General features: G+C 31.6%; 1 non-coding gene across 1 annotated transcript; it reads right to left on the bottom strand.

Annotated features, from left to right (window-relative positions):
• Positions 1-253: 253 nt before the first annotated feature.
• Positions 254-325, bottom strand: TRNAC-GCA (transfer RNA cysteine (anticodon GCA)). The gene has a single exon. It is a non-coding gene; the product is annotated as a tRNA-Cys (tRNA).
• Between the last annotated feature and the right edge of the window lie 13509 nt (positions 326-13834).

The raw sequence follows: 13834 nt of genomic DNA, 5'->3' as shown, positions 1-13834 counted from the left end.
AAAAAAGTTCTCATTTTGCTTTAAGCACTCCACTGAGTAATTTTGAGTTTATAGGAGTTATTATTCTTTTTCTTCTGAGGATTTTATATAAAAATATTTCAGCATCCGGATGCAGAGAATGTATGAGATATATTTTTTAGAAATAGCCTATTGATTTGGTGGAATTAAAATGTATATAAAAACTACAGTACGATATTTTTGTATTTAATAATTTTGATAAATATTTAAATTATTGGTTTTAAGAAAAAAAATTAGGGGGCACCCGGGTTTGAACCGGGGACCTCTCGATCTGCAGTCGAATGCTCTACCACTGAGCTATACCCCCAATGATGAAACTTAATTAATAACAGTTGAATAGAAATGGACTATTTATTCAGAAAAATTATATTTTGAGAGGTTGTGAAAAAAAAGGAAAAAATCAGAAAGTGCCCGAAATAAATTGACTATTTTAAAAACTAGAACAAGTTAAATGCAACACGTTTCGTACTCCAAAACATTGGTTTTTCAAAATAGATTAAAAGAAATATCAAGGAAGAGAAGTATATAAAAGTTCAAAAGACGTATAAAATATCTATTTCAGATTTTTTTTTTTACTTTTACAGCCTATAAAGCAGATAAATGTAGGAAATCAGAAAAAAAAGATGAAAAGGTTTGATAAATGTTTATACTTAATGCAAACACAACTAAAAATTATAAATATTCTAAATCACAGACGTAGGTGGAAAAGTATTTTCCAGATAATATAATGTACTTAACCTAATAGATAAAATAATGTACTTAACCTATTAATATAAAAAATAATTAATTTTTTACATTATTTTTAATGTTATTTTATTATCACTCGAAGTAGTTTGAAAATATAATTTAAGTTGTAATATAGAGACGAATAAAATAGAAGCGCTAAGTTCGGCTAAATAAAAAATATCACTGCTAATTTTTCCTATTTACTGGTTTGATTTACTCCTTTTAAATGCGGAAGAAGTGATTAAAACAAAAAAACTATTATTGTGACCTCAAACAAATTGTTAAAAATTTGAAGACTATATTGAAATTAAAAATTTTTTTGGAACCCATTTTTTAGGTATACGAGATTCGATGGGGGATGGTATAAAAGAAACTCTTGTTGGTGGTATTGGTATTGAACAATCGGTTTTGTCGAGTCTGTCATTAGTTTGCATTTTTCGTTTTTAGAGTTCTTCTTTAATGGTGTCGAAACTGAAAGACTAATTTAAATTCCACCAAATCACATTTACACTCCGTCGCGATTCCATGACTTCCTGCCCCACAGTATCCTTTAATAATTCCCCCACTTATTCCAATCGAACTGATCTGTTATCTCGGACTATATCTAAACAAACGGCTAACTTGGAATCTTCATACAGTACTGAAAAGAAAGAAAAGTGCTCGTCGCAATACATACTAGACAAACAGACTGAACTTCCAACTAATTACAAAAGACTCAATTAGATGACTTTAATAAGGCCTATCTGGACATACTAAACTGAGCTTATGGACTCCACTAAACCACCGAATTCCACTTGTATCCAATCCTTACAATCCAAAACCTTTTGTAAAGTAAACCTTTATGCTCCTTATTTTGTCACAAATCAAATCATCCACCATGACCATGGGTTGGACAGTTCCAAATGGTGCCGATTTGGCCAGAACCAGAAACGAATCCTTGTTTTGGCTTCTCCTTCATTACATAATAACCCTCCTAGGATTCTGAAAATAAGATGGCCTTGAGATCTTCTTTTCATGTTTGTTCCATTTCATTATGTAACTAACACCAAATTTACTCGTGTATATTTTAATGCAGTTGTAAATATCAACAAATATTTTTTTTTTTTTAAATCTTCTAAAGTAGATCTGTACAGTCCCAGAATAGAAGTGTCAACATTCATTTTTCATCACATCCGCGAAATATTCTGAAGAAATATTCTCAATCACATCCACAATATTCTAAAGCAGAAACTCTCGGATCCTCGCACCAATGTAAACACATTGGAAATAAGAAGAAACCCATTCCATCCTCCAATAATTTGTATTTTATTTTTTTTATTATACGTAATTAAACTTGAATTTGTTTTGAGATAACATTTTTAGTATATAACAAGATAAAAATAGGAAGTGTGCATTTCCAAAGAAGGAATGCAACAAAAACATTGTGACACATTAATATATTGTACCAAAACAGGATGTTTTTGTTTCCGTCCAGACTAGGAAGTACGCATTTTGTCGCGCTTGTTAGTAAATAATTAGTCTCCCCGGTAATTTGTGTTCCAAGACACTATTAGTTCTCACAACCGTTGGCTGCAGGTCCAAGACAAACCACTACGAAACGACCCGACCAAACCCAAACCCTGTGCCAATATACAAGATTTATACAAGAGTTAATATTAAGCCACGGGTAGGGGAGGAATGGGGGTGGATGGGGGTAAGATGAATTGAAAGATAGCTCGGGGTTAGATTTATTTGCGAGGCCGAGTGATTGATGTGGCCCTCACCGCGACGCACCCGAATTAAAAGAAAATTTTATCAAAGTCTTCGAGGACGGTTACTCCCAAGAGAACCGAGTGGCCGGGCCTGTAAATAAATAGCGGGAAGCAGTGTGCTGGAAAATAAAAATTAATCTGTTATATATAAAATCAATCTATTGGCTCATGGTTATCTATGATCTTCAGTCGGAAAATCCAATTAATGCTTCTGAATTGATTAAAAGTTGGTCTTCCTAATATTTCATATATACTGGAGAGTGTTTGCCTAAAGTGTTTGTTTATCTTCAACTGTGAAGAGACAGCCTCAACACACCTTCTGCTTACCTGAAAGCAAAAAACAAAAAAACATATATCCAAATATATAAATAGTTATAAATAATAGAACTATTTCTAGATACATAAGGCTAGAGACATACATAACATATGCTCCTTATGTTAGTATTTCGTTATGAACAAAAAAAAAATATATATTAATACATTAGATAATAAAACCATGATGTAACAGATTAATAATTATGATTTGGTATGGTGTTTAATTATCTCGGTATATAGTTGTACGCATTTCTTCGAAAGGATATATTTTTGGCAAATAAGGAAACTTAAAAAAACAATAATAATAATTTTCGGACTTTGCTGAAATATATATCCTGACGTATAAACAAATATATGCTATTTTTTAATGATTGCTAAATAGACAGTAAACGAGTCAACTAGAAACATGTCCTATTCGTTGCAGATTTGACCCAAAACAGATATGCGTCTTTTCATTCCAAACTCCTTAACCATCCTAACCCATTAATTCTTAATCTTTCATCCTTAAAAATCCCTGATAATCCTCCGAGGCATCTGAAAAGAAGATGGCCACGGGACCTTCTAATTTAAATTAATGTTTGAAGTACCACCAATGGGTAGTTCCTTCCCAAGATTTTCAAGTGTATATGAAACATACTACATATTTACCTATTGTATTATTTTGTACAGTTGTAAATTACATTAAATAAATAATTTAAAAAAAAACAAAAAAAAAACTAGAAACATGAACCAAATAAATGGATTAAGCCATTTTTATTTTCTGTTATAGAATGTACGTCATGGAATGCTGAGTGTAATCAAATACTAAGTGTGATTCTATAAATAAATAATATTAGATAAAGAAAGCAGGGAGATTTATCAGTTTTAAGACTGGAACATAAATACTAGTTCCACTTCATTCAAAATATTCAGATAATTTTGTCGATGTCACCATCGCAAATATATATATTTTTATAAACAATGTTGTTATAACGATGTAATCTAGTTTTTTCTATATTTTTTATACTTTTTCGGAAATAACACAACCAGAGTTAAATCTTAGATGGAATAGTCCAAGATTAGACACGCTTTAGGTACTATCTCCGTATCAACAACTGTTGGGAACATTGTCAGATAAATATTCTGCAACTTCGTGGTCTGAGTTCAGTACCATCAAGATTATATCAAGAAAGTAATAGGGGCTTACCACAATGCAGTGTAGCAAAATTAATTTCTTCTCAGTAATAATTATTCATAAGTTGTTTCGAACTACTGTAGGGTTTTTTTTTATAATATATTATTTGATTTACTTAATATATTGTTACAATGCATTCAATTTTGTATGGTATAGAATATTTTAAATTTAGAATATTTCGACTAACTGAAGTTTTATTTGCTGTATTATGTATAATTTTTTTTTTTCGACAGATATTATGCGATATATTGCCGACAGCTGGGTTTCCTGCTGACAATTGAATAACAATTATTTATTAATTATTATTATACTATAATGCTTTTAAATATTTTTTTTATATACATGGTGAACATTGGAGTACGTCAATGCTCGGTTGCCCACAGTATGGGTTGGGTGCACCTTGTACTCAGCACCTATAATGAACCTTTGTTGTTGAACTGGTGAAAATCATTTAATCCGTATATTTAAAAAATAAATAACTTCTACCCTTTTCCCCTCCCCTAAAAAGTTCTTTCAATTAGTTTGCTTTACTTTCCACATGAATTAACTGTAATATGTCATTTTAAATTTTTGACAAAAAAAAATATCGAATTTGAAACTATGCCCTCAAATTTTAATTTTTTTTTACAATATCTTTCAAACTGCTCTTAGCAGAGTCCAGTTCGCCTGATACCACATCTGAAGTAAGATACGATTCATTATTAATAACTAATTAATTTAAAATTTCAGAAATAATCTTTATGCTGATCACAAAAGAACTGTTCTCAATTTAAAAAAAAAATTATCATTTTTAGAATATAAGAAAATCAAAACCAAAGGTATATTAAAAATATTGACTTTTTTCCCTAGATAAATCCACAATTTCCTTCTAATACTAATTACCATCAATTTTAATTTGAATCTTTTATTTCATATATCGCTTGGCCGCTGTATTAAAGTTTTTTCATTAACACCAAGGAATCAAATAACTAGATTCAAATATGGTTAAACACCAAATTTGAAACCGTTTCTGACGATCAAAACAGTCCCAGGGTCAAAAGAAGGACTGGAAGTTTTATTCTGAACTAATTATTGTTCCAGATTGCACAGTACCTAAGTGGTTGTTCCATATAAAGTTCTAGACGGATCGTAGGAACTAACTTATTATTACATAATTCTTCATTATTTTAAATTCACTAATTTTAGATAAAAAAAATAATTTGTGTTAAGGTATAATTAGTATTTATCTAATATTTAATATAGAACTAAGTTTTTAAAGATTGAGTTAGTTCCAGTCTGGTATAGGTGAGCTCAAAAAGACGAGGAAACAGAATCCAGAGAAAATATATTTCAGAGGAATCCGGCAAGCCGGTGAGTTGACTTCCTCAATCATGCCATTCTTCCCATAGTTCACATCCCACATGCTTGGCAACTTGCTATTCATTGTAAATCTTCTATATTGCCCTATTCTTCGATTCGAGATTCAGTATGAAGTATAAGTTAATTTTAACAAAACTGTTGACTTTTGTCATGTTGTCTGAACATTAAGATAATGTTTCGAGGAAGTTATTAGGTTCTAGTTAGCCTGTTTTAATTTTAATATTTAAATTCAGATTGATTTTTTTATGGTTTAATATAACAATATAGCAAAGAAAAACAAGATTTAGATTTATATATAGCTAGTTTAGATTTTTCAAGAATTTTGTCATATCAAAAAAATAAAAAATTATGAACCCCATAATTTATAGAAACCCGCTCATACTCCAAGACGAAATGTTCAGACCTTCACTTAAAACTAAATGACTGGCTTTTAATACCAGTGACGTGGTAGAGAGAGAAGCGCTGAGATCTCCGGAGTCCTGCTTTTTTCAATAAATCGGGAGAAGAGCTCTGTTAGGTGTTCTCCAAGCTAATTTATCCAGTAACTATCAGTCTTCAGGGTTCTCCAGGTAAATATCAGCCTCTTTCATAATTTTTTATTTATTAACTTTTACTAGAAGAAAAATAAGGAAAAAACAGCTGTTAGGAAGACCGAATTAACTTAATTAAATTAAATTAACACTAAGATAGGGTTTACGCTTTTTGTCCCTTATTGGCATCTTTCTGATATGACACGTTTCTAGAAAAATCTTAACTAACAAATCCTGTTTTTTTGTTACTATATTGTTATTTTAAACCATAAAGAAACCAATCTTAATTAAAATATTGATATTAAAACAGCCTATTTATATCAAGCTCATATGGGCTTATTTAGTCATAAATCATTAGCAATGAACGTAAAAATAAAAAAAAAACAAATATACGTAATAGTCGAGTTATATGAATTTAAATTATATACATCCAATTTTTGGTTAGATGTCTGGTTCTTATATTTTTCTTTCCTGGCGCCTGGAATTGAAAAAAGGTATTAAACCCTCCACTCCTGCCCTTTTTTTTCATACCCTCCTGTAAAGATTTTAGTGGGTATTTGGTACGTACATATAGTAGGTATGCTATATGTATAGTTGGGTGTGAAGGATACCTTGGATTGCCTTCTGGCATTATAAGGTTAGGTGAGGGGTCCAATGAAGGTTGTAACTTGGTTGGCTTCCGCTAGTGGATTATAGGAACGGGGAGGAGCCGTTCCGTTGGTTGAATGGTGAAAATTTAGACCTCAGACTTGAATAGTCTAAGGCCTTCCCTCGTCGAGGACGTCGACTAAGGGAACCGTGCTCTGCCACCTCCCAGGTCTTGGTGGAGGAGCGATCTCTCTGAAAAGTGGGTTGCAGCAGGCCTTCAACCCATCAAAGAATTTCATTTGCCGTCGGCCTATATACTCCGGCACAGTGGGGAGTTGGAGCTCTTAACGTATAACTCTGTTTTTTGCCCTCTGGAGCGTGGTTCCCCGGACGATCTTACGGAGGACAGATCCCTGGAAGTCCTGTAGTCGAGTTATTGTAGTTCTGTAGAGGTGTCTCATAAGTGGGACGCCGTGGAATAATGTAGGTCTTGTAACGGATTTATAAATCTGCAGTTTAAGGCGTAGCGAGAGTTGAGGAGATGTGAGCAGGAGGTGCAGCCTATAGGAATTGAGACGGGCTATCTTGAGTCTCTCTTTGGCGTGATGGGAGAAAGTAAGATGACGGTCTAGAGTCACGCCAAAGTATAGGATGGAATTGGAGATTTTTCGGCCCTGTTCGTCCACTACAAATCTCTGGGCAGGCAGCTCTTTTTCCCTTTCTAGAGTGACATGACCGATGCTATAGGTCTTAGCAGGGTTCACCCTTCAGAGCGTGCACTTCTGCCCTCGACGGTAGCCTTACTTATCTAACTTTTCAAACAGACAATTATAGCGAGTAGGTTGGTCGATGTACGACACGCCACAATCTCACAAGAGGAGATTATAACACAAAAAAAGCCATCCTTTCCCGCCGGACCCACCCCGCTAAGGCCCCCGGGAAGCGACGGTCCTATATCACTTTTGAAATTTTAGCTTAAAATGGGAAGAGGAGACTTTAAGATAGTTAAATCGAGCAATGTTTAAAAAGCGCCTGAAATTAAAAAACGGCAGGATATTTTCCACCACTTCTAGATGTCGTTATTAATGTTATTCTCGCGATGTATAATTTTGAGTGATTTAATTTTAAATTATTGAATTCTCATATTAGTAAAATAGTAAACTTCATGTACAATGTTTTATTACGTTTAATTTTATTATAGAGAGACTTCATTAATTTTTTAAAAATATTTTGATCGGAATGCGATCATCTGTCATTATTTCTTATTATCCAAGATTGAGGGCGATTGTAATTTTTTTTTATTACACTTCAACTACATTTGTGTAAGTATTGATTAATTATTTAAGATTTTTTTTCTTAAATATTTTGCAATAGCGTTGTGTTTATATATAATATATATAAACTCACTCCTATATAATATGTGATCAACTCGATTTTCTTTGTTTTCCAACAAGGAAGATAGTATCATCAAGCAAAAACCTGAAGGTAGATATGAGGCCATTGTGCTGGGCCCTAGATATGGTAAACAGACACACCTGCCCCACTGAGTAGAGGCGCTATGTGTGCCCTTTTGTTATTTATATCCCGGCTCTAGGACCACATGTCGCTTCCCAATATTATCTTATGTAAACTGTGGGATTTGTTTGCTCTGTCCGGGGCTTCTTATTCAAATCGGATTCACCCAAATGAGCTTCTTTTTACATCTCGGAGAGAATATTAAAATAAAATGTTACATCCGAGGTATAAATATTTACTACATTTGAGGTTAAGTATAAAGAGGCTTCGATTCTGAAAATGTTTCCGAAGAGTTCCTGGTGAATATTTTTAAACTCAACGATCATAGAAAACAATCCTTTGGGTATTTCTCAATCTAGTTAACCATGAAACTTATAGTAAATCATTTTATCAGTATTGCTATTAAGGATGGTAGGAGGTTCGATGGCAACACTTCCAGAAATGGGTGGTTGCATTACTTTTATCTCGAACTAGTAAAAAAATGAAAAAAAAAAAATGGTTATCTTACATATCATTAAGTTAACATTTTAGAGAAGTGTCCAAAGCAAGCAGCCCTTCTAGGGTGGGATTTAGTTTCTTTGATTACTTAAGAAAGAAAATGCTTCCCGTATTCCTGGTCAGCACCTTTAGCTATATCTATTATAATCAGTTAAATTATTATAACTAAAATTAAATTATTATGGAATCTTTGGTAAAGATTAATATTTTTTTTCTTATGGTTGTAAGTCAATGTGTAGAGTTTTGTTATTCACGTACTAAAAAACTTTTTTGTTGTAGGTCGTATAATATTTTTAATTTGTAAGTTTGAAAATAATTATAGTGTCAATTGGAATTTCCTCGAATCCAATCGAAAAATGAGGGAGAAAACGAGGTATCTTTTTTTCATCGCACTTACATCAGCGATTTTTAGCCGTTTAAGCTAGTTTTTTATTGTTCTATGGCTAGCAATTTTTAAAATAAATTCTTTAAAATTAGCAAGAAACTAAATTATCAAATCTAGATTGTACACAAATGTTTATTGTTTAGTCATAAATATTAGAGGAACTGAATAAAAAAAAAAGTTAAATAAACTGTATTAATGCGGTATATTTTTGTTTTGTAAATGACAAATTATTTACTCAACAATGATTCTATTTATATTTTGATACGTAATTAAATAAAATGTTAGGTTTTGGTAATGATTCCGAAACACTATTTCTAAATACCGATTATACTGAACACAACAAGAATAAAATAATTTATGCTTTTATTCCATTCCATTGGGTTTACTTTCATCAATATTGGGGTTTTCGAATTTTTTATTATAAAACTTCTTTTATTATATGACCTCTTGAAACATATTTTTAACAGTATTTTTCAGCCAGCGCAAGATGACCTACCTAGCTATCAAAGGATCTTATTCTAAATCAACAAAGATGACTTTATTAATGAACGTTCATCTTTACGTTCACGGCCTTACTCCTTACGGAGTTGTAATAAAAAATAAAATAAGAAGAGATTATCCTTTCTGAAGGCAGCTCATTAAAAGAGAGACGGTTACTTATTTTTGGTCCAGGAGTAAAGGTCTCGATTTATTTCCCCTAAGTAGGCTTTTAAAAGATTATCGATTCGAATTAAATCTCGAAAGGAAAATAGAGTTTATTCTGGCACCATCGGATCCGGAGGGAATTCTCCCATATAGCCTGTCCTAAATATCTTCGGCTTATTCTTTAAAAAGGATTTTTCTTTTCTTAAGTCATAGATATCTATAGAGAAGTGTCTCTTTAAACCAAATAAAATTTAGATTAATTTAAAATATCGTGTGACCGACTCGATTGCCAAGTGCCGTAAGGATTATTTCCAATATTTGTTAGGAATAAATCAGTATCAAATAGTTGCATTATTTTTTCTTTAGTTTCAATTACAATGGATATTTTATAACATTAATTAATTAAATTAAAATTCTACAAATTAAATTAAATATTAATTCCTTGTTAATACTCTGTCGTAATTTTACATGAATACTTATTCTTCTTTAATGATTTAACATTGTACTGTTCTCTACCAAGTAGGAATTTCTTATGACCGAAGTTAGTGCCTTACCGACTTCAAGGGATTTTGATTACCGTTTTATTGTATATTTTTACAATTAACCATAAGTAATGTTATTTTTTATTATCTTTATTGAAATTTACAACTGTATATTACATAATACATTCAGTAAATTTGATCTTAGTTAAATGGAGTGTTACAGGCGTCTTGAGCAACTACCCATTGGTTGCACTCTAATGACATTTTACATGAGCTGGTCTCGTGGTCATCTTCTTTTACCTCGGAGGATTGTCAGGTATGGAAGAGGATGCAAGGTAAGAAACTAGGGAGTTTGAGTTGTTAGGGAGTTTATAATGGAAGGAGTGATATCTGGTTCGGGCTAGATCGGTTACATAGGGAGCAATTAAGGTCTTTATGTATGATTTTATTTGTGACAATGTAAGAAGCATCGAGGATTTTGGATTGTAAGGATTGAATACGAGAGGAATTCGAAGGTTTAGTGGAGCCCCAAAGATCAACTCCATATGACCTTATTACAGTCATGTAGATCAGTCTTTTGTAATGTGTTGGAAGTTTAGATCGTTTGTCTAGTAAATGGTGTTATAGTCGAAATCGACGTGCAGTTTTATAAGTAATGTAAAAAATTTCTGTAAAATGTTAGCAATATACCCGTGCAGAAATTCAGTTATCTGAAACTAGTTGCTATTATGTTTTGTGCTATACTCAAACCGAAATAAATATTTAGAAAAATCTAAAATCATACCTAAAACGACTATTTTCAAACTTTGGCCGATTCTTTTAATCTTATTAGAAAAAAAACAGTATTTTCCCAAATATGGTTAGTTAGGAGAAAATGTATTGAAATTAAGAGAGCTACACTGTTTTAATAAAAAATCTTTAACATGAAGTAAATAATACGAGAAAATGTTTTTTATTACCTAATGAACACTTACATGCTCGACGTGAATTAGAAATTTTTGATTAACTGCTCTATCATCTCGATAAATTCCAAAGAAAATTTAATAAACGACATTTTATTATAATATTTTACATGTTATTGTTTATGGTGTGATTCAAAACATTCCGTTTACTCCGAGAATTTAAAAAAAATAACTCCTGTGTTATTTCTGATGATGAAGTTTTTGAAAAAAAATTGTTTTTCCAGTAAACGTTAAAAAAGTTAAAATACAAGTAATTTGATTTTGGCCCTAATAAATCACAATTTTAGTAACTGTCGTATTATACAGAATTTCTTCTATTATATGAGTAATACTAAAATCGTATTGTCAAGCCTCGAAACTCTATAATTATTAATTTGGTATTATTCACCATCCACTTATTATTATTGGTTTATATATCGATTTCTCACACTCCTGCATCGGTAAAAATACATTGTTTCTAGAAAAAGTCAGACTAGATCTTAGTGTCACAAACAATATTGTTTTAAAGCTCTTTCTCTACTAGTTATAATCGTATACGTGTTTTAATTTACTAACGTTGTAAATCCTTAATCTATATTACTACCTCTGTGGTTTACTAATGGTACAATGCATATTTGTTATTCCCTATGGAGATACAGTCCGTGAGTACATATAGGCTTCCATTAGCTGAGCGACTAACCTAGATGTTCAGCTACAGGTTTTTATTTGAAACTTAAAATGCATCAAAAGATCATATATTTCATTTTTCTTTTTTTTTAAGATAATATATTAGCCAGCCTTTGCTATATAGGTTTGAGTGTCCTGTGGAAGGCTATCATCGAATCACAATCCGAAAAAACCGACCCGGATTGCGGCTCATAGACAAATGATTTTTTGAGTGGCGATGAAAGCCGCGAGGAAGCTTTTAACGGATTATCGCTTTGATGCCGACTCCCGAAGGGGGGGGGGAGGCTGAGCGCTGCTGTTTGGAGGCCCAACTCACGATAGGAAATATACCCTCCCCATTGGTCCAATATCGCTAGCACCTAACCTTTACATTCTTCCCTCCAATTCAGTCTTGTGGAAGTAAACCTTTTAAAATGATCCTGGGAATTGCTGAAAAGGTTCCCATCTTTGCTGAATTTGTATGAGAGCTATTAAAGTCATAGATTATATATGTCACTACAGAAGTATAAACTTTCAATTGTTCATACAGTTTGTTCTTAGTTAATCTTTTTCCATGAATATATTTTTAATCCACACATTACTTTAATAGAAAATATAACCAATACAAAAAAGTTCAGAGATACAAACAATTTAAACAAAAATTTAATCTTGATAGATCAGTATCTGTTATATATAAGTCAATGTATAGTTTACAAAGAGCAGTGATGTTATAAAAATCTTGTTTATTAGGGTATATAAAATTCCAGATTTCATTTGATTGTACAAATTTGTCCATTGGCTACTTATATATAGATAAGAAGTAAAGAGTGCTCTCCTGGAAGTAATTCTTAATTTGCAACTCATTGCTAGAAATATTTTTATGGGATTGAGTGATTGGCATTGTAAACGTTACGACCACCTTATATTATTATATTAGGTAATTATTTAATGTTGATAAGATGTTTCCACGTAATTATTGCTACCATATTTAATTTATTCAGCATTGAAATTTTATTGAAAAATATATTTCAAAAAGTTTATTAAATATATTATATATCTTGAACATTTTAAGATCCTACTATTACGTCTATTGTTATATATTTCTTATAGTTCAATTATACTAGTTTACTATGGTTACTTAGTTAGTTAGCATATTATTATATTCGAATGGTTTGGCAGCTATACAGATACACTTTTTTTTTTCTTTTCTTTTTTTACATTTTGTCTTAAATTTATATACAATGATAATAGGGATCATAGAGCTCATTAAAATCTAATTTACAAAGATATAAACTCAATGATAACAAAATAATAAATAGCATAAAAATAATAATAATACTTAAAGTGGTATAACAACTTGAACACAATCATTCTTATTTAAATTCACCCTGGTGAGTTCCAAACCGAGCTTCTTCCCCGCACGAAAAGAGCCAATGGAGAATGAGAAATATACCCACACACAAATATATAAATATCTAGCAGGATTGGATACCGCTACTTTATAGGGGCTGTGTGTGGGTGTGCCTTTAAAGAGTGTTCCGATCACAGAATCGATCTGTGGTTTATTTTTTAAAAAAAAATTTTTTTGTTAAACTTGGCAAAAGATAAAATTATGGATCCAGAGCTTTTTCCTTAAAAAAAATTTCCTCTCCTCTTGTTCAAGTTGTAAAATGTTTATGCAAGTTACAAAATATGATTAGCTGCCAACATACAATTATCTAAATATATCGTCGCTTAAGCAGTGATGCAAAGGTCAAAAAGACTTTTATTATACGTATCTTAAAATGCTATAGTCGTGAAAATATGTCTCTAGAATGGTTTATATTTTAAAATTTAAATTATTTAAAAACGTGTTGAATTTTCCGAACTTACATCACTACTTACATTTTAATACAGCTTGAAGGAAGATATCCCCTGTGGAGGTTCATTGAAGCAGGACTACAAGAAATCAAATTTCCAGATAATATAGAATGATTCCTCTTTATTGTATAAAGACGGCGAAAGTTTTTATCAACAGCTTGCATGTGGTATGAAAAGAAAGGGGCACAAAATTGACGTGTTTGTTTGAGAGTGGTTCATAGCAGTTCATAGTCATATTACTTCATATGTGATTTGAAGCATAAAAAAGGAAGGAAGAAAGAAAAAGATCACAAGATAATTTAAATTTGATATTGCTTTAAATATAAAAAATAACACACTAAGATTTTCAACCGGTATAGTTAATTGTTTTATGGCTTTTTA

This window comes from Halyomorpha halys, unplaced genomic scaffold, assembly GCF_000696795.3.
Source record: "Halyomorpha halys isolate HHAL.00 unplaced genomic scaffold, Hhal_1.1 Scaffold1972.1, whole genome shotgun sequence".
Lineage (NCBI taxonomy): Eukaryota > Metazoa > Arthropoda > Insecta > Hemiptera > Pentatomidae > Halyomorpha > Halyomorpha halys.
This window is presented reverse-complemented; position numbering and strand designations above follow the sequence as displayed.